At 45.7% G+C, this 22,595-nt stretch overlaps 1 protein-coding gene across 1 annotated transcript in view; it reads right to left on the bottom strand.

Moving 5' to 3' along the window:
- Nucleotides 1-22,362, bottom strand: part of LOC141194443 (uncharacterized) — a 73,596-nt gene extending 51,234 nt beyond the window's left edge. The window contains exon 1 of the mRNA XM_073662364.1: nt 22,278-22,362. The gene's annotated coding sequence lies outside the window, so the exon portion shown is untranslated. The remainder of the gene's footprint in view (nt 1-22,277) is intronic.
- Between the last annotated feature and the right edge of the window lie 233 nt (nt 22,363-22,595).

Below are 22,595 nucleotides of genomic sequence, written 5' to 3'. Positions count from 1 at the left end.
GCAAAGGCTTCCTAAGCGTTTTAAAAGGTCCATTAGTCTGTTTTAGTAGGCTCCACAATCATGGGGAAAACTGCTGACTTGACAGATGTCCAGAAGGCTGTCATTGACACACTCCGCAAGGTCCCAGAGTTCAATTTTCATTTGGAAATCAGGGTCCCAGAGTCTGGAGGAAGAGTGGAGAGGCACACAATTCAAGCTGCTTGAGGTCTAGTGCAAATTTTCCACAATCAGTGATGGTTTGGGGAGCCATGTCATCTGCTGGTGTAGGTCCACTGTGTTTTATCAAGACCAAAGTCAGCGCAGCTGTCTACCAGGAAATTTTAGAGCACTTCATGCTTCCCTCTGCCAACAAGCTTTTGAGAGATGGAAATTTCATTCTCCAGCAGGACTTGGCCCCTGTCCACACTGCCAAAAGTACCAATACCTGGTTTAAAAACAACAGTATCACTGTGCTTGATTGGCCAGCAAACTTGCCTGACCATAACCCCATAGGGAATCCATGGGGTACTGTGTCAAGAGGAAGATGAGAGACACCAGACCCAACAATGCAGAAGAGTTGAAGGCTGCTATCAAAGCAACCTGGACTTCCATGATACCTCAGCAGTGCCACAGGCTGATCGCCTCCATGCCACGCCACATTGATGCAGTAATTGATGCAAAAGGAGCCCAGACCAAGTATTGAGTGCATTTACTGAACAACCATTTCAGTAGCCCAACATTTTGGATTTTAAAAACATTTTTCAAGCTGTTGTTATAAAGTATTCTAATTTACTGAGATAATGACTTTTGTGTTTTCATTGGCTGTAAGCCATAATCATCAACATTAACAGAAATAAACACTTGAAATAGATCACTCTGACTGTAATGACTCTATGTAATATATCAGTTTCACTTTTTGTATTGAAGAACTGAAATAAATTAACTTTTTGATGATATTCTAATTTTGTGAGATTCACCAGTAGATGTACACCGCAGGGATAGTAGAGGTGCTGCTGCAACAAAAACCCTGGCAGTTTAACCACTTGCTGCTGTCAAAAGCAAACATGGCATCTAAGAAGGTTTGACAGAATTCAGCTCAATGCACCTCCTCCCCCCAAGTACTCGATAGTATGAAGATGTCTAGTTACTACGATACTTAAATGCCTAATAATGGTGTCTGGGCCTGCAATGTACAGAAGTTTAATAGGCCGAGCCAGAGGCAACATCCAATAAGTTACCTTTTAACGCTCCCATAGATGAAAGTTGCATGAAAGCACTGATTTCGGGGATTTGGTTGACTATATAATGTATTTGGGGACCTCCGGACAGATGATGTCAGGGCAGAGAAGGATATGTAGTAAATGTATAGAGTATCTGCGCTGGTCCTGGTAGGCCAGGACCAGCGCAGATACTCTATACATTTACTATTTAAACCCTTGCAGTCTTTTTGGTTCACTGCCCGTATCAGCAGCAGGTCAGGGTTGTGAGTCCACCAGCGCCCCCTTAACAATACTTATTTCAGAGAAGGATATGGCATCCTGAATTTCAGAGGCTAATCCATTTGTTCTTCCCTAGAGGAGCCTGGAGGCGATTCTCTCATACAGACCACAGGAAAGCTGAAATATTTGTGTGTATGGGGGAGTCGGGAGAGATAGCCGTCTGCTAAATGACCGTTCAGCCAACACTTATCTCGTGTATGGGGCCGTTAGTATTACACTGACAGGCAGTGATAATACACGGCACTACAGTAGTACAGTGCATCACCGGAGCAATCAGAGGCTTGTATGTTGTATGATCGCACTATTCAGTAGTTTCAAAAAATTTAAAGAAAGGTTTAATGTGAAAAATAATATCACAGTTCTTGCAACAAGAAATATCCGTCTCTTTGGGGAAAACAGACTCACTGCACAATGTTAGGTAAATCATGTCCATAACAACTTTATTATGCTTTATTATCCTATACACAGTGGCATAGATAGAAATCACAGGTCCCACAGCAATAGCTGTAATTGGGCCCCTCAATGTGAAAAGGAAAATAATAAAGTATGTACATTATATATATATATATATATATATATATATATATATATAGCAGAGTCATATCTCCCAACTCTCTGCAGGTTGCATGCTGCCATTATACTTGCAGGCCTAGACCAAATAGTATGGAGATTACTGCAACCTCCTGCTTTGTGGCCTCCCTCTAACACTCTTGCACCCCTCCAATCTATCCTAAACTCTGCTGCTCGACTAATCAACCTGTCCCCCCGCTATTCCCCGGCCTCTCCTCTCTGTCAATCCCTTCACTGGCTCCCTATTACCCAGAAACTCCAGTTCAAAACCCTAACCATTGACAAACCCAGGTAATAAAATAATTGATATAAACCTGTCTGACATTTACAAAGAAACCCAGGAAAATATTGACAATATCAAGGGAAAAGAAACTTCCTGGTTAGGTAGAATCATCTATAATATAACCGGGGATGAGTGTCTCTGTCTGAAGCCTTTATAGACTGCGCATGCAGACAGAAGCAGGCATCCAGCCATTACAGGTAAGAGGAGTGTGTATGGCACCGGAGATCGCAGTATGCGTAGAGACGGAACGCATACCGCGATCTCCGGCGCCATACTTACCTGACCAGGGGAGCGTTGCCGCAGCGCCTCTCTTCGCCGGAGACCGGGGCAGGAGTGAGGCGTCGGATCAGCGCATGTGCGTAGCGCTATCCGGCGCCATTTTACTGAAGACACATTTGCAGTGTGTCTTCAGCAAAATGGCGCCGGATAGCGCGGTGCTCCGGCGCCGCAATACTCCCCCGGCCTCCAGCAGAACAGGACACAACACAGGAGCACAGGGAAGAAAGGTGAGTATAAGGCTATGTGCCCACGTTGCGGAAATGAAGCAGAAAATTTCTGCTTCATTTTCGCATGTCCTCTCCCGGAAAAATGCATGTGGAATTCCGCAAGCGTTTATCGCGCGTTTTTCACGCGTTTTCGACATGCGGAATTGCCTTGCGTTTTTTATTGCATTATATAAGGCAATTCCGCATGCGGAAACGCAAAATTAATGAACATGCTGCGGATTTTTTAACGCAGCATGGGCATAGAACTTGCGGATTCTCATTGGGGACCATGGGATGCGGATTACCAAGCGTTTTACAAGCGTTTCCGCTGCGGAAAATCCGCAGCAAAAACGCTTGTAATCCGCAACGTGGGCATGCAGCCTAAGTGTTTATTTTTTTGCATGTGTGTACAACATGAAAGGGATGAGGGGGCCACACATACCAGGATTGGGGGGTGATGGGACCATGCATACCAGGATTGGGGGGTGAGGGGACCATGCATACCAGGATTGGGGGGTAAGGGGTACCATGCATACCAGGATTGGGGGGGTAAGGGGTACCACGCATACCAGGATTGGGGGGTGAGGAGTACCACGCATACCAGGATTGGTTGTTAAGGGGTACCACGCATACCAGGATTGGGTGGTGAGGGATACCACGCATACCAGGATTGGAGGGTGAGGGGGACCATGCATACCAGGATTGGGGGGTGAGGGGACCATGCATACCAGGATTGTGGGGTGAGGGGACCATGCATACCAGTATTGGTGGGGTGAGGGGTGCCATACATACCAGGATTGGTGGGGTGACGGGTGCCATACATACCAGAATAGGGATGAGGGGTACCATACATACCAGAATAGGGATGAGGGGTACCATACATACCAGGATAGGAATGCGGGGCACCATGCATACCAGGATGAGGGATACCATGCATACCCGGATAAGGATGAGGGGTGCCATGCATACCGAGATTGGGGATGAGGGGTTCCATGCATACCAGGATTGGAGGTGAGGGGTGCCATGCATATCGGGATTGGGAGTGAGGGGTGCCATGCATACTGGAATTGGGGGTGAGGGGTGCCATGCATACCAGGATTGGGGGTGAGGGGTGCCACGCATACCAGGATTGGGGGTGAGGGGTGCCACACATACCGGGATAGGAGTGAGGAGTACCCCGCATACCAGGATAGGGGTGAGGAGTATCACGCATACCAGGATTGGGGATGAGGGGTGCCACGCATACCAGGATTGGGGATGAGGGGTGCCACGCATACCATGATTGGGGGTGAGCGGTGCCACGCATTCCAGGATTTGGGATGAGGGGTGCCACGCATACCAGGATTGGGGGTGAGGGGTGCCATGCATACCAGGATTGGGGGTGAGGGTGACATGCATACCAGGATAGGATGGTGGAGACAGGATGGGGGCAGCGGAAATACCAGGAGGGGGGCAGCACATACTAGCATGGGAGACCATGTACCAAAAAAATGCCCCCACCTGGGCGTAGAACGGGTTCAATAGCTAGTTCTATATAAAGGGCTATACCATTATTTTGGCCCCACCAATGGTTGACCAAACTACAGAAACAAATATGTAGTCTTACATATACCAAGAATTTCAAAAAAGATTCTCTCAAAACATAAATTAAGAGATGGAATTGGTCTACCAAATCTACAGGCTTTCCATCTAATCAACTTAATAATGAAAAGCAGACATTGGTGTTTAAAAGCTAATAAAATTTCTTGAGTAGATTTGGAAATCTCAATTAATAAAAATTCTCCCTTATCCTCTTTAATATTAGCATCAATATTGGATCCTAAACTACCTACTCCAACTCACCCCTTGAATAGGGACACAATACTAGCATGGAAACAATTAATAAAAAGATCTACGGCACCTCGAATAGAGATACCCCTGAAGTTACTGCCAATCTCTATACTAAATTATGCATTACCTAATTTTCCAATGGGAAAAATTGGGAATAACTGATTTTTCAATATTACTAAAAGATAACAAGCAAAATTCAATAATCAACTTCTTAGCTCTAAGATTGGATTACAATATACCTGAAGAAGAATTTTATAACTTCTTAGAGGTTAGGAAATACTTAAGTAATCATTTTAAAATTCCTTTCACTATACCCAAGAATATTCTTCTTTTACTACAAAACATAACTAACCACAACCTATGGAAAACAAAAAAGAAATATATACTATATGTAACCTAGACTCAGTCTTTGTAAAATCACCTTATTCACTTAAATGGGAAGAAGATCTAAATATCCAATTTACTCCAGAGAAATGGCAAAAAAGCAATTAAGTATACTTATACTTCCACTATCAATGTATCACTCCACGAATCCTATTTTCAACTAACATCTAGATGGTATTACTCTCTTACTGGACTACATTCGGTTTTTGCAGACCATTCAGACTTATGTTGGAGGGGTTGTGGAATAAGAGCAAACCTTTATCATATCTTTGGGATTGTCCCAAAATTGGAGCAATATGGAAAGATGTTCATGATTTACTAATAAAAATTACGAATTCAACCATTCCGTTCGCTCCACATCTGCTTTTGCTATCTATAGAGATAGACGACTTTCCACCTAAGTCTAGATATATCATAATTCATATATCACAAGTATTAAAAATTTTATTAGCTACTAATTGAAAATCTAGTAATATAAGTAATATACCATCTATTGAAGATGTAATTGATAGAGTTTCAACTCACAACACCTTTTACGATAAGAAATAATTCACTTTGGCATTATAATAACCGATGGTACTTGTGGAGCAAAGTATTTCCCTCTAAGGTCATTGCCTCTCCCATACAAAATATGAAATCAAACTGGACCAGAATATCATATATATGTATATATGTATTGTTTTAATAGTTTTTTTCAGTTATATCTTATACAAGTTAGTAATGTAAATGAAGTAAAAGTGCATTCTTAGTGGCCTATATATCACCCTTTGATCCTCTTTCCCTTTACATATTCTTCCTTCACCGGTTTCCCTTTCTTCCCCACTTACCTAACTTTTCCTCTCATTCCTCCCTTTCTATATATATTTTTTGTTTGATATATACTGTTTTTTTGTTTTCTTTTGCCTTTTTTCCCCTTAACCTATAATTGTAAAATTTCCTCAATAAAAATAATCAGATGAAAACCCTAACCATGGCATACAAAGCCATCCACAACCTGTCTCCTCCATACATCTGTGAGCTAGTCTCCCGGTACTTACCTGAACGCAACCTCCGATATTCACAAGATCTCCTTTTCTACTCCTCTCTTATCTCCTCTTCCCACAATCGCATACAAGATTTCTCCCGTGCATCGCCCCTACTCTGGAACTCTCTACCCCAAAACATCAGACTCTCACTTACCGTGGAAACCTTCAAAAGGAACCTGAAGACCCACCTCTTCCGACAAGCTACGTATACCCCTTTCACATGTAGAGCGCCATGGAATAAATGGAGCTATAATAATAAATAATAATAATAATAATAATAATAATAATAATAATGGAGATGAATGAGGGAGACAAAATTGCAAATATAAACTTTTCTTTACTTAACAAGAACTTGATGAGAAGTATGTACATCGGATAGCAGGAACAACACTTTATGAATGCTTCTTCTGCATTATGCAGAGAAGTTTACGGTTACATGTGTTACAAGCTACAAAAGTCCATCAAACAAAAGGCCTATCATCTCCTGTGGGGACCATACAGTTATAATGTGTGGCTAAAGCCCCTCAGAGCTACTCTCAGCTCCCAGTTTATTTTTGAGGACCTCACTGGCTGAGGTGCATCGGTATGACTCCTCACTCGTACTCTCAAAGTCCTTTCAATGAGGGCCACACACTCCTTGCTGAGGCACTGCATCTTCAGCTCTCCATAGGAGAACTGGGGTCCCTGTTTGGTGACACTGTAGCTTCCTCTCTAGTATAGACAATATTTTGTTTAAATCCTGTTTGTCTAAGATAAGGAATCCTTCCTTAACTTAATCCCCTTCAATTAGTCCTTCTGACCCTCCCCCCAGGGCAAAGTTCTGTACTGTTTAAGTAGGCCTCCTGGCCTGACTAAGGACCTCATCCTGCTGCTCAACTTAGCAAAGTTTTATCCCTGTAATTAAGTCTCCAGACCTTCTGCTGTCCTTGGGCAAAGCTAGGTACCGTTTAAGTAGGCCTCCTGACCTGAGCTAAGAACCTCACCCTCCTCTTTATCTTCGCAATGCTCCCTGAAAGGAATCCAGATTCCCACTGACTGCCATTATATCTTTGCTTTTCTTCAGAACGTACCGATTTCTCCTCTTGTCACACAAGATATCAATTCAAGTCTGCAACCAGATAGACCAAAGGTCTCACTTATCCCTATCTGACACATCACCATGAAATTGTTTTCCTCTGTGCCCATGTAGCTCAGAATAAAAGCTCCCACACAGTATGATGGCCCCCCCTAGACCCCACACAATATGAGGGCCCCTACAGCCTGCTACACAAAATGAGGACACCCAATCAGTATAGAGGCTCTTACAGTCCACCACAGCCCCCCACTTAGTAGTCAGTATAATGGTCCCCACCAGCCGTCTATTCAGTATGAGAGCCCCACAGTCCTTCACTGAATATGATTCCCCACAGCCTTTCACTTAATATGATGCCCGCACAATTCCTGATATTAAAATAAAAATCACACACACACTACTCTACCAACCCCGTTCCCGAGGTGTGCTGCTCCGGTCTGTGCAGTGTGAGTACTGAGGTTCCATACCACAGTTGTGATGTTGTGACGTCATTGTGCCTGCAGATCACGGAGTCTCAGACTCACAGGCGAAGGCTGAATGGTGGATCAAGGGGCTTGTGACTCCCTGATTCACTATTCTATTCAATGGTACCATCGTCATGGGAATTTGGATATCGCTGAAATTGTGATGTTGTGGAAGGATAGGGTGCCCGGTGCTGAGCCGCACGAGCCCTCTCAATTCACAGACACCATGGCGGCTATTGATGGTATTCCCCTGTCTATCCTATTATCGTGTGAGAAATATATCATGGGTCCTGGGTTCATTATAATCTGCACTAAGAATGGGGCTAAGTGTGAATTTATTAATTAGCAGTGTGGTAGTTGGAGGGTGTAAGGCAGCCGTGTTCACACCATGCAGTAACTGAGGCAGTGACACAAGCAAGTCCAACATAAACAGCTTTTATTTCAGCAACTCACGGGTTAACAGAAAGTCCTCCGGTTCACAGCAGGGTTAACAGAAAGTCCATACACAATGGTTGCCGTGGGCAACGGCCGATCCGAGCTGCTCAGAGCCTGACGGGTGCAGAGCCTTCCCAGGTGTGGGTTCAGCTATACACTGTCCTGCTGAGTTTTCCTGCTATCCTCCTAGCAGGTCCCAACACTGAACAACACTAATCCTTACTGCAGGGTTTTTACAGGACATGTGGCAAGAGCCACTGGAAAACCCGGGTTGGAGGGAGGAGGCCACCCCATGCCTTCCTGTAACCTCCTCCAAAAATTGAAGGCCCTGCCGGGTTTTACTAATCAGCCTTAGCCAGATAGCCTGACCAGGTCAATGCTGACCTTCATTCCTGCATTGCAGCCACAGGTGAGTTTGTGGCTGCAATGCACTCCAATGGATTTAATAGGACTCTGTACACATTCTGGGGGATACATAACGCCCCTTGTATACGATCCCGGTCACTGCCTCACAAATGCCCTCCCTCTTTCAATCTTGTGCAGGGTGCCCGGGACAGGGCATCCGCGTTTGCCTGCAACTTCCCAGGGCGATGTTCTACAGAGAAACTGAAATTTTGCAGTGACAGGAACCACCTGGTGACTCTCACATTCCTCTCCATGGCATTCCTCATCCATACCAAGGGTGAGTGGTCCGTCACCAAGTGGAACTGACGCCCAAGTAAATAATAATGTAGCAATTCCAAGGCCCACTTAATAGCTAAACACTCCTTCTCTACCACGCTATAGTTTTTCTCTGCCGGGACAAGTTTTCTACTCAAGTAGGTGACCGGGTGCTCTTCATCATTCACGTTTTGTGACAATACCGCCCGTAGGCCTACCTCCGAGGCGTCTGTCTGTACAATGAAGGTTTCCTTGAAGTTGGGGCTGATGAGGACCGGCTGTCCACACAGGGCCAACTTCATGGACTGAAAGGCTTCTTCTGCCTGAGGGTTCCATCGAACCATTACCGATTTTTTCCCGTTCAAGAGATCGGTCGGGGCCGCCGTTCTCCCAGCAAAATTAGGTATAAACCGGCGGTAATACCCAAGGATGCCAAGGAACCCCCTCACCTGGTTTGCAATTGACGGTTTAGGCAAGTTTTTTATGGACTCAACTTTATTGATTTGGGGCTTGATAATTCCTCAGCCAATCACATACCCCAAATATCGGGCTTCCTCTAGGCCTATCGCACATTTTTTGGGGTTTGTCGTTAACCCCGCAGCTCTGACAGAATCTAGCACCACTTGTACCTGGGATAGATGCGTATGCCAGTCGGTGCTAAAGATGATAATATAATCTAGCTACGCGGACGCGGACTTCTGATGGGACTTGAGCACTATGTCCATCAGCCTCTGGAATGTAGCCGGGGCCCCATGTAACCCAAAAGGTAAGACCGCATAGTGATATAGACCCTCCGGCGTTATTAAGGTGGTCTTTTCCTTCGCCGATTTCGTGAGAGGTACCTGCCAGTAACCCTTGGTGAGATCGAGCGTGGTAAAGTACTGGTCCTGCCCCAGTCTCTCAATCAGCTCATCCACCTTGGGCATTGGATAAAGGTCAAACTTTGACACTTCATTTAATTTCCGGAAATCGTTAAAGAAGCGTAAAGATCCGTCTGGTTTCGGAATCAGTACGATGGGGCTAGACCACTCACTCCGTGATTCCTCGATGACGCTAACTGGACCATTTGATTTACCTCAGCCGTGATGGCTTGCCTCCGGGCTTCGGGTTCCCAGTACGGTCTCATTCACGCCCTTACCCCAGGTTCGGTGACAATGTCATGCTGGGAACTGTAGTCCTACCCGGTAGCTCTGAGAACACGTCGGTATTCTGCTGCACCAGCGAGCGAGCCTCCCATCACTGCTGTTTAGTGAGAGCATCACTTATTTTGACCTCTCCTCCGGACGCATCCCTGGCTGAAGGTAGAGAACTCTCTGGCGATATGCCCAAAGTGACATCTGTAACTAAACACTCTCGATCTTTCCAAGGTTTTAGCAGGTTTACATGGTAAAGCTGCTCAGGTTTCCTCCTTCCGGGCTGATACACCCTGTAATTTACCTCCCCCACCTTTTCTCGAACCTCATATGGCCCTTGCCACTTGGCCATGAGCTTACTCTCGGCTGTGGGTACCAGTACTAACACCCGATCGCCCTTGTTAAAAGTCCTGACCATGGCTCTTTTATTATATGTGTGCCTCTAGGCCGCCTGGGCATCTAACAGATGTTATTTTACGATGGGCATGACTGCCGCAATCCGGTCCTGCATACTAGCCACATGTTCAATTATACTCCTATGTGGAGTCGGCTCTTGTTCCCACGTCTCTTTGGCTACGTCCAACAGACCCCTAGGGTGTCTGCCGTACAATAACTGAAAGGGAGAGAACCCTGTGGAAGCCTGGGTACCTCACGGACGGCGAACATCAAATAGGGTAGCAACATGTCACAATCCCTTCCGTCCTTAGAAACCACCTTTTTTAACATGGACTTGAGGGTTTTATTGAACCGTTCTACTGGCCCGTTGGTTTGAGGGTGGTACACCGAGGTGTGCAATTGTTTAATTTTTAGCAGATTGCACAGTTCCCTTGTCACCTTGGACATAAAAGGGGTCCCTTGACCGGTCAGGATCTCCTTACGTAGTACAAGGCGACAGAACATGGAAAACAGCTCCCGTGCAATCAGTTTCGCCGAGGTGTGGCGTAGCGGTATAGCCTCCGGGTACCGGGTGGCATAGTCGACGACCACCAGTATATGTTAATGGCCACGAGCAGATTTTACAATGGGCACTACGAAGTCCATTGCAATCAGTTCAAAAGGTACCTCTATCACTGGCAGAGGTACCAATGGGCTACGGAAACTTGGGGTGGGTGTGGTCAACTGACAATCGGGGCAGGATTCACAGTACTTTTGGACCTCTGCGTAAATCCCCGGCCAAAAGAACCCCTGCAAGATGCGCTCTTGCGTCTTTTTAACCCTTAAGTGTCCACCCAGCAGGTGGGTGTGTGCCAACTCCAGAACCGCCCGACGGTACGACTGAGGTACTGTTCCACGACCTCGTCCCTGATTCTGTCTACCCTATACAGCAACTCACCATTGACTACCATGCGTGAAAATACAGTATCTGCACCGGGCTGTTGAGCTACACCATTTACCTCTAACATCCTTTCCCGTGCCCGAGTCAGAGTAGGATCCTGTAGCTGAGCTGTCCCAAACCACTTCCAGCTCAGGGATTGATGGGGTCTCCTCGACCTCTCCTGCCAGTACCTCTAGGGGAGACCTATCAGGGTCACACTCTGTCCCTAGGTTGGACACCCCTATGGCAGGTACCCTTGACTCGGATTCGTCGGGTACAGCGCTTGTAACAAATTTTACCAGGGGAGAGTGGATTCTGTTTTTCCACAGAGTCCAGAACAGGGGCAGGTCTCTTCCCAACACAGTCCCATAGGGAAGAGTTTTTACCACCCCCACCACGTTTTATGTCGCCACATGGCGTGGACAAACCTACCTCTGCAGTTGGGTACTCTCGGAGGTCCCCATGGATACACACAACCCCGACTGTCCACTGGGGTTGTCTCCTGCCACCAGCGACCCATGTATCAAAGTCACTAGGGGCAGGGGGCAGTTAGCAACCACATGTCCCGGCCCCTGACACCGCAAGCACCTAATGGTGGAGGTACTGTTAGGTCTTATGACCGTTTGGGAGGTAACCGGTCTCCTGCCACTCTGACTCCGGGGTACCCCTTCAGCAGGGGTAAGGTGCTGACTGTCCACAGCAAAGGGGCGTGACCCCTTTCCCGGTTCCTGGGTTGGCAGGGATCGGCGTGACAGCCGCGAGGGGGCAGAGTCTCGGACGCAGTCCTGAGTGGCCGAGTAGTGCTCGATCAGGCTAACCACCTGGTCGAGGGTGCCGGGGTCCCCTTTCCCCACCCAACGTTGGATAGCGGCCGGCAGAGTCCTCACCAGCCGGTCGACCACCACCCTCTCCACCATCTGGGCTGGAGTGAAAGACTCAGGCTGGAGCCACCTCTTTACCAGCTGCAAAAGGTCATAAGCCTGAGACCGGGGGGGTCGGGTCTCCACATAGGCCCATGAAAATACGCGCTGAGCCCTCACGTATGTATTGACCCCCAGTCGGGCAAGGATCTCACCTTTGAGCCTCTAGTAGTCCTGGGCGTCCTCCCGACTGAGGTCGAAGTAGGCCTTTTGGGCATCGCAGACCAGAAACTGAGCCACCACTTCTGCCCACTGGCTGGCTGGTAGGTTTTCCCGCTCTGCTGTGCACTCATAAATGGTCAGGAAGGCTTCCATGTCGTCCTCCGGTTCCATTTTCCTTAACGCTGAGCGAACCTTGTCCCGGGCCTCTCGACGTTCCGGGGCTGGTGCCGTCGACGTCTCCCACAGAGCAGCAATCTATTGCAGCAACAGTTCTTTTGTTTTTTGTTGCTGCTGGTACAGTAGCTGCTGCTGCTGCTGATTATGCTGCTGCTCCCGCTCCTGCTGTTGCCGCTGGAGACTCAGGTGCTGCTCCTGCTGTTGCCGCTGAGTGAGTACCAGCTGCTTTAACAGCTCCTCCATTTTGTCCACGGGGTGGAACTGAAAGGTGGCAGGCCGGATTGTGGTCATGCAGCTGCCGGTGAGGTATGCCTCAGTCACAACGCCCGCTTTCTCCACCAAATGGTAAGGCAGCGGTGTTCACACCGTGCAGTAACTGAGGCAGTGACCCAAGCAAGTCCAACATAAACAGCTTTTATTTCAGCAACTCACGGGTTAACAAAAAGTCCTCCGGTTCGCAGCCGGGTTAACAGAAAGTCTATAGACAATGGATGCCGTGGTTAACGGCCGCGCCGGGCCACTCAGAGCCTGACGGGTGCAGAGCCTTCCCAGGCGTGGGTTCAGCTATACACAGTCCTGCCGAGTTTTCCTGCTATCCTCCTAGCAGGTCCCAACACTGAACAACACTAATCCTTACTGCAGGGTTTTTAAAGGACCTGTGGCAAGAGCCATTGGAAACCCGGGTTGGAGGGAGGAGCCCGCCCCACTGCCTTCCTGTAACCTCCTCCAAGAAATGAAGGCCCTGCCGGGTTTTACTAATCAGCCTTAGCCAGATAGCCTGACCAGGTCAATGCTGACCTTCAGTCCTGCATTGCAGCCACATGTGAGTTTGTGACTGCAATGCACTCCAATGGATTTAATAGGACTCTGTACACATTCTGGGTGATATATAACGCCCCTCGTATATGATCCCGGTCACTGCCTCACAAGGGGTACATGGTACCATGCGGAGACACGGGGGGTCTCCTGTGAGCAGAATTCTGCTCGGACAACACAGGGTGAGGATAAAACAGTGTGGCAATACTTGAACCACCAAACAGACAATAACATATAGAACAGTCCCAGCAAAATACCCAAAATGGTGTAAAATCACAAAGTCCCACCCTTCCGCTGACTCGCGGGGATTAAAGCCGCTTAGACTTCGGGGCTTCCAGGGCCGACTACCCCCACCAATGGCACCTCGCTTTTAGCGGGCATCCACAGAGAGGAGGTAATGACAAGCTTAGAAAGCTGACAGTCCATAGAGGTACGTGACCAGGTGACCGGAGGGTTGCAACCTGGCTTCTCTGCACATATCCATGGGTTCCAGGTGACTGGAGGGTCCTAACCTGGCTACTTCAAACATCTCCCTGGGTTCCAAGTGACCGTAGGGTCCCAACCTGTCACGGGTGTGTCAGGTTTGACAGACAGTCATTCTGGATCCGGCTGTAGAATGTTGCTGCACTTGGCCTTGCAGACACCTTCTTGATCCTTTCATCATGCCTCCCTCTCTAGGACCCAGCAGTGATCTCGACCTCCTGCTGCTAATTAACACACCATAGCTGGATCTTTAAAAACTCTCAGTTTCTTCAGAGAATAGCTTGTGATAGAGTAAATTCCTCTGTTCAGGTCTGGAGTTCTAGCAGTCGGCTAGATTCTTCTTGGAGTTCCTTTGTGGACTTTAGTCGTGATCTTTCTGGTGTCTTCTCAAAGCTAAGTGTAGGGGAGTCAGGGTGTTAGATCTGCCTAGGGGGTCTCCACTCTCCCTTTCCTTAGTTGCTGGGCTTCCCCCCTTTTCCCTTCATCGTATGCTGGGTCCTTCCCATACCTAGCATGACAACCTGGCTACCCCAAACATCTCCATGGGAACAGGTGACCCAAATGTATCCTTGGGGGTCAGATGACCAGATGGTCACAATCCTAGCTTTACCAAACGTATCCATGGGTTCAGTGATATTCAGTGGAACACTTCTGTGTTCTTCCAGCTGGGGCCATGGTCCCCTAAGCTGACATCCTATAGAAAGTCAAATCTGTGTCCCTCTTCATGGGGCCATGTTGTCTTAGCTGTTGCTCTGGCAGTTGACTCTCATTCTTCTTGCAGAAAGATATAAATCACTTTTTATATTTACATCTGTGGCTCAGGTCATCATCCACAGGGGGAGGTGGGATGAGTTTAACTCATTGTTTTGAACATTTAATCGATCTGCACAGTTCATCCTTCTCTGTTTTATGAAAAAAACAAGCCACAGGGCCCACACAATGGTCAATCAACATAATTAGTAAACATCCATTATTCAATGACCCTGCACCCGTTTTGCAAAGCTAGTAGACAATAAGTTGCAGTAAATATCAACTCAAGTGTCAACATCCAGGTTTATACAAACAATAGTCTGTGCTTCTTGACCAACCACAAATTAAAAAGTCAACAAAAAAATAATAGCGTATGTCTCCTGGCCTACTGAATTTATGTCTGGAAAATTGAGATCAAATGCTGTGTCGTCACATAGCATAGTGTGTTTAGAGGCAGTGCTGTGGGGACAGCACTCTAAAGTAAATTCTTAAACAGGGCTGTGGAGCTGGAGTCGGAGTCTGTGTCCATTTTGGTGGAGTCGGAATCGGAGTCGGTATAAAATAGACCAATTCCAACTCCTAAAATATATAATAAACTGGGTACAGTAGTTCAATGCAGTTTGTGGGGAATATTTTTTTTCATAAGAATTTGGGAAAGTTATGAAATGTCCTGTAAATATCTGTCCTATCCCTGATCTAAGGATCTAGACTTTTAGCTGAGATGAATCTGAGCTACAGTAAATTTATCACTTAAACATGAGCCGTGTATGAGGGAATCGGAGTCGTGGAGTTGGAGTCGGAGGTTTGGCTTACCGACTCCACAGCCCTGTTCTTAAACCTTTATTAAATATATGCATTAAAAACTGAACTAACAACATATATATATACTTAAATCTAAGGAAAAAAAAATAAGCTGAATGGCTTGTTGTGGATGTACAGTTGAAACCAGAAGTTTACATACACTATATAAAAAGACACATATGCATGTTTTTCTCAATATCTGACATGAAATCAGAATAAACCTTTCCCATTTTAGGTCAATTAAGATTACCATAATTTTTAATATTTGACAAATGCCAGAATAATGAGAGAGAATGTTTTAAGGCGTTTTTATTACTTACTTCAAAGTCAAAAGTTTACATACTATGCCTTTAAACAATTCTGGATTGTCCATATGATGATGCCATGTGTTTGGAAGCTTTTTGGCAACAGCTGAGTTGATTAGAGACACACCTGTGGATGTATTTTAATGCACACCTGAAACACACTACTTATTTGTTCAGCATCATGTGAAAGTCTAAAGAAATTAGTCAAGATATCACAAAGAGAATTGTGGACTTGCACAAGTTTGGCTCATCCTTGGGTACAATTTCAAGATACCTGAAGGTACCTCGTTCATCTGTACAAACAATTATACGCAAGAACAAACAAGATGGGAATGTCCAGCCATCATACGGCTCAGGAAGTAGACGAGTTCTGTGTCCCACAGATGAACGTGCTTTGGTCCAACATGTGCATATTAAACCATGGACAAAAGCAAAAGACCCTGTGAAGATGATGGTGTAAGCTGGTAAGATTGTGTCAATAACCACAGTGAATCAAGTACGGTATTAACATGGGCTGAAAGGCCACTTTTGCAGGAAGAAGCCATTACTCCAAACGAAACAAAAAAAAGCCAGATTAATGTTTGCAAATGCACAAAGGAACAAAGGCCTTAATTTTTGGAGACATGTCCTGTGGTCTGATGAAACTAAAATTGAACTTTTTGGGCATAATGACCATTGTTACGTTTGGAGGAAAAAGGGAGAAGATTGGAAGCCTAAAAACACCATCCCAAATGTGAAACACGGGGGTGGCAGCATCATATTGTGGAGTTGTTTTGCTGCAAGAGGGACTGGTACACTTCACAAAATAGATGGCATCATGAGAAAAGAAGATTATGTGGCAATACTGAAGCAACATCTCAGCCAGGAAGTTAAAGCTTGAGCGGAAATGGGTCTTCCAAATGGACAATGACCAGAAGCATACTGCCAAAATGGTAACAAAGTGACTTGAGGATAACAAAGTCAATGTTTTAGAGTGCCCATCACATAGCCCTGATCTCAATCCTATTGAAAATTTTTTGCAAAGCTGAAAAGGCAGGTGCGAGCCTTTTCCGTTTTTGCATTTTTGTTTCTTGCTCCCCTTGTTCCCAGAGTCATAGAGTTTTTATTTTTTGGTCAATATGGCCGTGTGAGGGCTTATTTTTTGCGGGATGAGTTGTACTTTTGAACGACATTACTGGTTTTACCATATCGCGTATGGGAAAACAGGAATAAAATTCTAAGTGCGGTGAAATTGTGAAAAAAGTGCAATATGATATTTATTTTAATTTTTTTTTACCACGTTTACTGAATGCTAAAACTGACCTGCGATTATTATTCTCCAGGTCATTACGAGTTCGTAGAGACCAAATATGTATAGGTTCTTTTTTTATTTAAATGGTGAAAAAAAAATCCAAAGTTTGGGATCTGGGGCCGGGTGAGGGCTTATTTTTTGCGCGCCGAGCTGAAGTTTTAATTGATACCATTTTGGGGTAGATCTGATGTTTTGATCGCCCGTTATTGAATTTTATTACAATGTTGCGGCGACCAAAAAATGTAATTCTGGCGTTTTGAATTTTTTTCTCATTACGCCGTTTACCGATCGGATTAATTCTTTTTTTATATTGAAAGATCGGGTGATTCTGAACACGGCAATACCAAATATGTGTATGTGTTTTTTTTTTAATTATTTTATTTTGAATGGGGCGAAAAGGGGGTGATTTAAACTTTTATATTTTAAATTTTTTTTAAATATTTTTAAAAACATTTTTTTTCACTTTTTTCTTGCTTCTATAGTCTCCATAGGAGACTAGAAGCAGCACTTGTCTGATCGCCTCTGCTACATAGAGGTGATGAGCAGATCACCTCTATGTAGCAGAAATGCCCCTGTGCTATGAGCGCCGACCACTAGGTGGTGCTCATAGCGATCAGCACATGACAACCACTGGGGTCTGCTGCAGACCCAGGGTTGTCATGCACACCCATCAGTGACCCGGTGTCACCGATGGGCAGGATAAGTGATGCGCTTCCGGTGCGGCGATGTTAAATGCCGCTGTCAGAGATTGACAGCGGCATTTAGCATGTTAACAGCCGCGGGTGGATCGCAATTCCACCCGCGGCTGTTGCAGGCACATGTCAGCTGTAAAAATCAGCTGACATGTGCCCGGTTCAGTGTGGGCTCAGCGCCGGAGCCCGCGATTAACAGGGGGTGACAGCCTGGTGCGTACTAATACACCACAGGCTGTAAAGGGGTTAAGGGCAATGGTGCCAAATACTAATGAAATGTATGTAAACTTTTGCCTTTGCAGTAAGTAATAAAAATGCCTTAAAACATTCTCTCTCATTATTCTGGTATTTGGCAGATATTAAAAATGATGGTAATCCTAATTGACCTAAAACAGGAAAGGTTTATTCTGATTTCATGTCAGATATTGAGAAATACATGCAGATGTGTCTTTTTTATATAGTGTATGTAAACTTCTGGTTTCAACTGTGTATAAACAGATGTAAACAAAGATGTTGCTGAATAATTGATACAGTCACTACCGTACCCTATCCTGTACCTAAGCAAAGCTGATACTGCCTAAACGGGGAGGCTGGCAGACTAAGGAACAACAATGGCGTCCCCGCTCACTGGTGGTTGTCCCTCAAAAGCCCTAGTTGACCCTGATAGATAGATAGAGATATATATATATATATATATATATATATATATATATATATATATAAAAAATGCACTGATAAATTTAATAGGACCAGATATGCCTCATGGTATATACAGTGGGGAAAATAAGTATTTAATACACTGCTGATTTTGCAAGTTTTCTCACCTACAAAGAATGGAGTGGTCTGTAATTTTTATCGCAGGTACACTTCAACTGTGACAGACAGAATATAAAAATAAAAAAACAGACAATCACATTGTATGATTTTTTAAATTGCATTTTATTGCATGAAATAAGTATCTGATCGCCTACTAACCAGCAAGAATTCTGGCTCTCACAGACCAGTTAGTTTTTCTTTAAGAAGCCCTCCTACTCTGCCCTCATTACCTGTATTAATTGCATTTGGTTGAATTCGTTATCTGTATAAAAGACACGTCCACACAATCACTCAATCACACTCCAGCCTCTCTAACATGGCCAAGACCAAAGAGCTAAGGGACAAAATTGTAGACCTGCACAAAGCTGGGATGGGCTATAGGACAATAGGCAAGCAGCCTACTGAGAAGGCAACAACTGTTGGCACAATTATTAGAAAATGGAATAAACACAAGATGACTGTCAATTTTCCTCGGTCTGGGGCTCCATGCAAGATCTCACCTCGTGGGGTAAGGATGATTTTGAGAAAGGTCAGGAATCAGCTCATAACTAGATGGGAGGAACTGATAATTGACCTGATGAGAGCTGGGACCACATTGTCAAACATTACTGTTATTAACACACTACGTTGACATTGATTAAAATCCTGCAGGGCACACAAGGTCCCCCTGCTCATGTCAGCACACATCCAGACCCCTTTGAAGTTTGCCAATGACCATCTGGATCATCCAAAGGAGGCATGGGAGAAGGTCATGTGCTCAGATAAGACCAAAATAGAACTTTTTAGTATCAACTACACTCGCCATGTTTGTAAGAAGAAGGATATGAATACAACCCCAAGGACACCGTCCCAACTGTGAAGCAGGGTGGGAGAAACATCATACTTTGAGTGTGCTTTTCTGCAAAGTGGACAGGACGACGGCACCATATTGAAGGGAGGATGGATGGGATCATATATTGAGCGATTTTGACCAACAACCTCCTTCTCTCAGTAAGAACATTGAAGATGGGTCGCAGCTGGGTCTTCCAGCATGAAAATGAGTTGAAACACACAGCCAGGGCAACCAAAAAGGATCTCCGTAAGAAGCATTTTAAGGTTCTGGAGTGGCCTAGCCAGTCTCCAGACCTGAACCCAATAGAAAATCTTCTGAGGGAGCTGAACTCAATGTTGTCCAGTGACAGCCCTGAAATCTGGAAGATCTGGTGAAGATCTGTATGGAGGAGTTGGCCAAAATCCCTCCTGCAGTGTGGGCAAACCTGGTCAAGAACTATAGGAAATGTCTGACAAACAAAGGCTTCTAGACCAAATATTAAGTTCTGTTTGTCTATTGAATTAAATCCTTATTTCATGCAATTAAATGCAAATTAATTATGTAAAAATCATACAATGTGATTTTCTGGATTTTGTTTTAGATTCTGTCTTACCATTGAAGTGTACCTATGATAAAAATTACAGCCCTCTCGATTCTTTGTAGGTGGGAAAACTTGCAAAATCGGCAGTGTATCAAATACTTATTTTCCCCACTGTATATAGGAAAGAGTATGGACTCATCAAAGAATGTTTCTATAATCCGCCCTGATGCGTTTCCCCAACAGGTTCAACAGGAGGCTTGATACAGTCAGGTGTCCATGTTTAAATATCCCACTTCATCCAAAACCCCTCCCCAGACTAGGAGACCCATTCCCTTTCCTAGAGGTGAATTGTCACAGGATATATAGAATGGAGTCTGTCTACAATAATGTACTGCGCCTGCGCTACTTCTCATGCGCTAGAGGTTCGATAATGTCCATCACCTAGTGTGCATGTCCGGAAGTGACGCGCTTTACACTGAAACGCCAGATAAACTGATTGCCGCCACACCACTCATACCCGTGACTGCTCATGCCCGTAGTTATGTGTTCCACGCCGGAGAGCATAATGGCCTATATGTGTCCGGACCATCACCCTTGTCAGTAGATAAAAGTAACATATGGTTAGAGGCTGCGATTACAGTTAGTGAGCCGGAGAATTCATTGTATATCTGATATTGTAGATTTCATCTTGTAATCTCCCTGTTCTGCATTTTTCACTGTTGCTATAGTTATCACAATTCCCCCATATCAGGGACATAAATAATTATATTAGTTACTTCCACATTGTGTATGTCTGTGCGTTGTATCCGTTCACCTGATTACAGGGGCATAATGGGGGCATTACACTGTGTGGGGGGCATCATATATACTGCATAAGGGGCATAATGGGGGCATTACACTGTGTGGGGGCATCATACATACTGAATAAGGGGCATAATGGGGGAATTACACTGTGTGGGGGCATCATACATACTGCTTAAGGGGCATAATGGGGGCATTACACTGTGTGGGGGCATCATACATACTGCATAAGGGGCATAAGGAGGGCATTACATTGCGTGGGGGGCATCATACATACTGCATAAGGGACATAATGGGGGCATTACACTGTGTGGAGGCATCATACATCCTATATAAGGGGCATAATGGGGGCATTACACTGTGGGGGCATCATACATCCTGCATAAGGGGCATAATGGGGGCATTACACTGTGTGGAGGGCATCATACATAATACATAAGGGGCATTACATTGTGTGGGGGCATCATACATCCTGCATAAGGGGCATAATGGGGGCATTACACTGTGGGGGCATCATACATCCTGCATAAGGGGCATAATGGGGGCATTACACTGTGTGGGGACATCATACATACTGTATAAGGGGCATAATGGGGACATTACACTGTGTGGGGGGATCATACATCCTGCATAAGGAGCATAATGGGGGCATTACACTGTTTGGGGGCATCATACATCCTGCATAAGGAGCATAATGGGGGCATTACACTGTGTGGGGGCATCATACATCCTGCATAAGGGGCATAATGGGGGCATTACACTGTGTGGGGGCATCATACATACTGCATAAGGGGCATAATGAGGGCATTACACTGTGTGGGGGCATCATACATCCTGCATAAGGGGCATAAAGAGGGCATTACATTGTGTGGGGGGCATCATATATACTGCATAAGGGGCATAATGGGGACATTACACTGTGGGGGGAATCATAAATACTGCAGAAGGGGCATAATGGGGGCATTACACTGTGGGGGCATCATACATCCTGCATAAGGGGCATAATGGGGGCATTACACTGTGTGGAGGGCATCATACATAATACATAAGGGGCATAATGGGGGCATTACATTGTGTGGGGCATCATACATACTGCATAAGGGGCATAATGGGGGCATTACACTGTGGGGGGCATCATACATCCTGCATAAGGGGCATAATGGGGGCATTACACTGTGGGGGCATCATACATCCTGCATAAGGGGCATAATGGGGACATTATACTGTGTGGGGGGCATCATACATCCTGCATAAGGGACATAATGGGGGCATTACACTGTGTGGGGGCATCATACATCCTGCATAAGGGGCATAATGGGGGCATTACACTGTCTGGGGGCATCATACATACTGCATAAGGGGCATAATAGGGGCATCATACATCCTGCATAAGGGGCATAATGGAGGCATTACACTGTGTGGGGGCATCATACATCCAGCATAAGGGAAATAATGGGGGCATTACACTGTGTGGGGGCATCATACATCCTGCATAAGGGGCATAATGGGGGCATTACACTGTGTGGGGGGCATCATACATCCTGCATAAGGGGCATAATGGGGGCATTACACTGTGGGGCCAGTAACGGGGTCCTGTACTATGAGAACAATACGTTTCCTCCCTTCCTGTCTCCATAGTTGGGTCGTATGTATCTATTACAGGAAACAGAACAAAAACCTTATGATTCTTATAAAGGGGCAACACAAGACCCCAAAAGAGTCTCCGTGCTGAAGGGGTTAATGCCCCCTGCGCCCAGTAATGGGGGTCTCCACATACCTCCACCTGCAGAGCCGCCACCACATATATGGCTGCTCTGTGCGCACAGGACCTGTGATGACGTCACAGGAGGGGAGGAGTCAGGGGTCACATGATCAGGGGCCTCAGTGGATGCAGGACTCTGCTGTGCTGGTTGTCATGGTGCTGGATGAAGTTGTCTGCTGACGATAGATAATGTGTCTCTCCATAATCAGGATTACACAGTAGTGAAGAAGACCTCTAGTGAGCGCTGTCAGGACCCTGTGTCTGAGGGATGTGAAAGACCCCCGAGCCCAATCACAGGGCCTACCCCTCACCCCCTGATACATGAGGACATCA

Source organism: Phyllobates terribilis, unplaced genomic scaffold (genome assembly GCF_046119375.1).
Source record: "Phyllobates terribilis strain yellow unplaced genomic scaffold, ASM4611937v1 Scaffold_71__1_contigs__length_7168151, whole genome shotgun sequence".
NCBI lineage: Eukaryota > Metazoa > Chordata > Amphibia > Anura > Dendrobatidae > Phyllobates > Phyllobates terribilis.
This window is presented reverse-complemented; position numbering and strand designations above follow the sequence as displayed.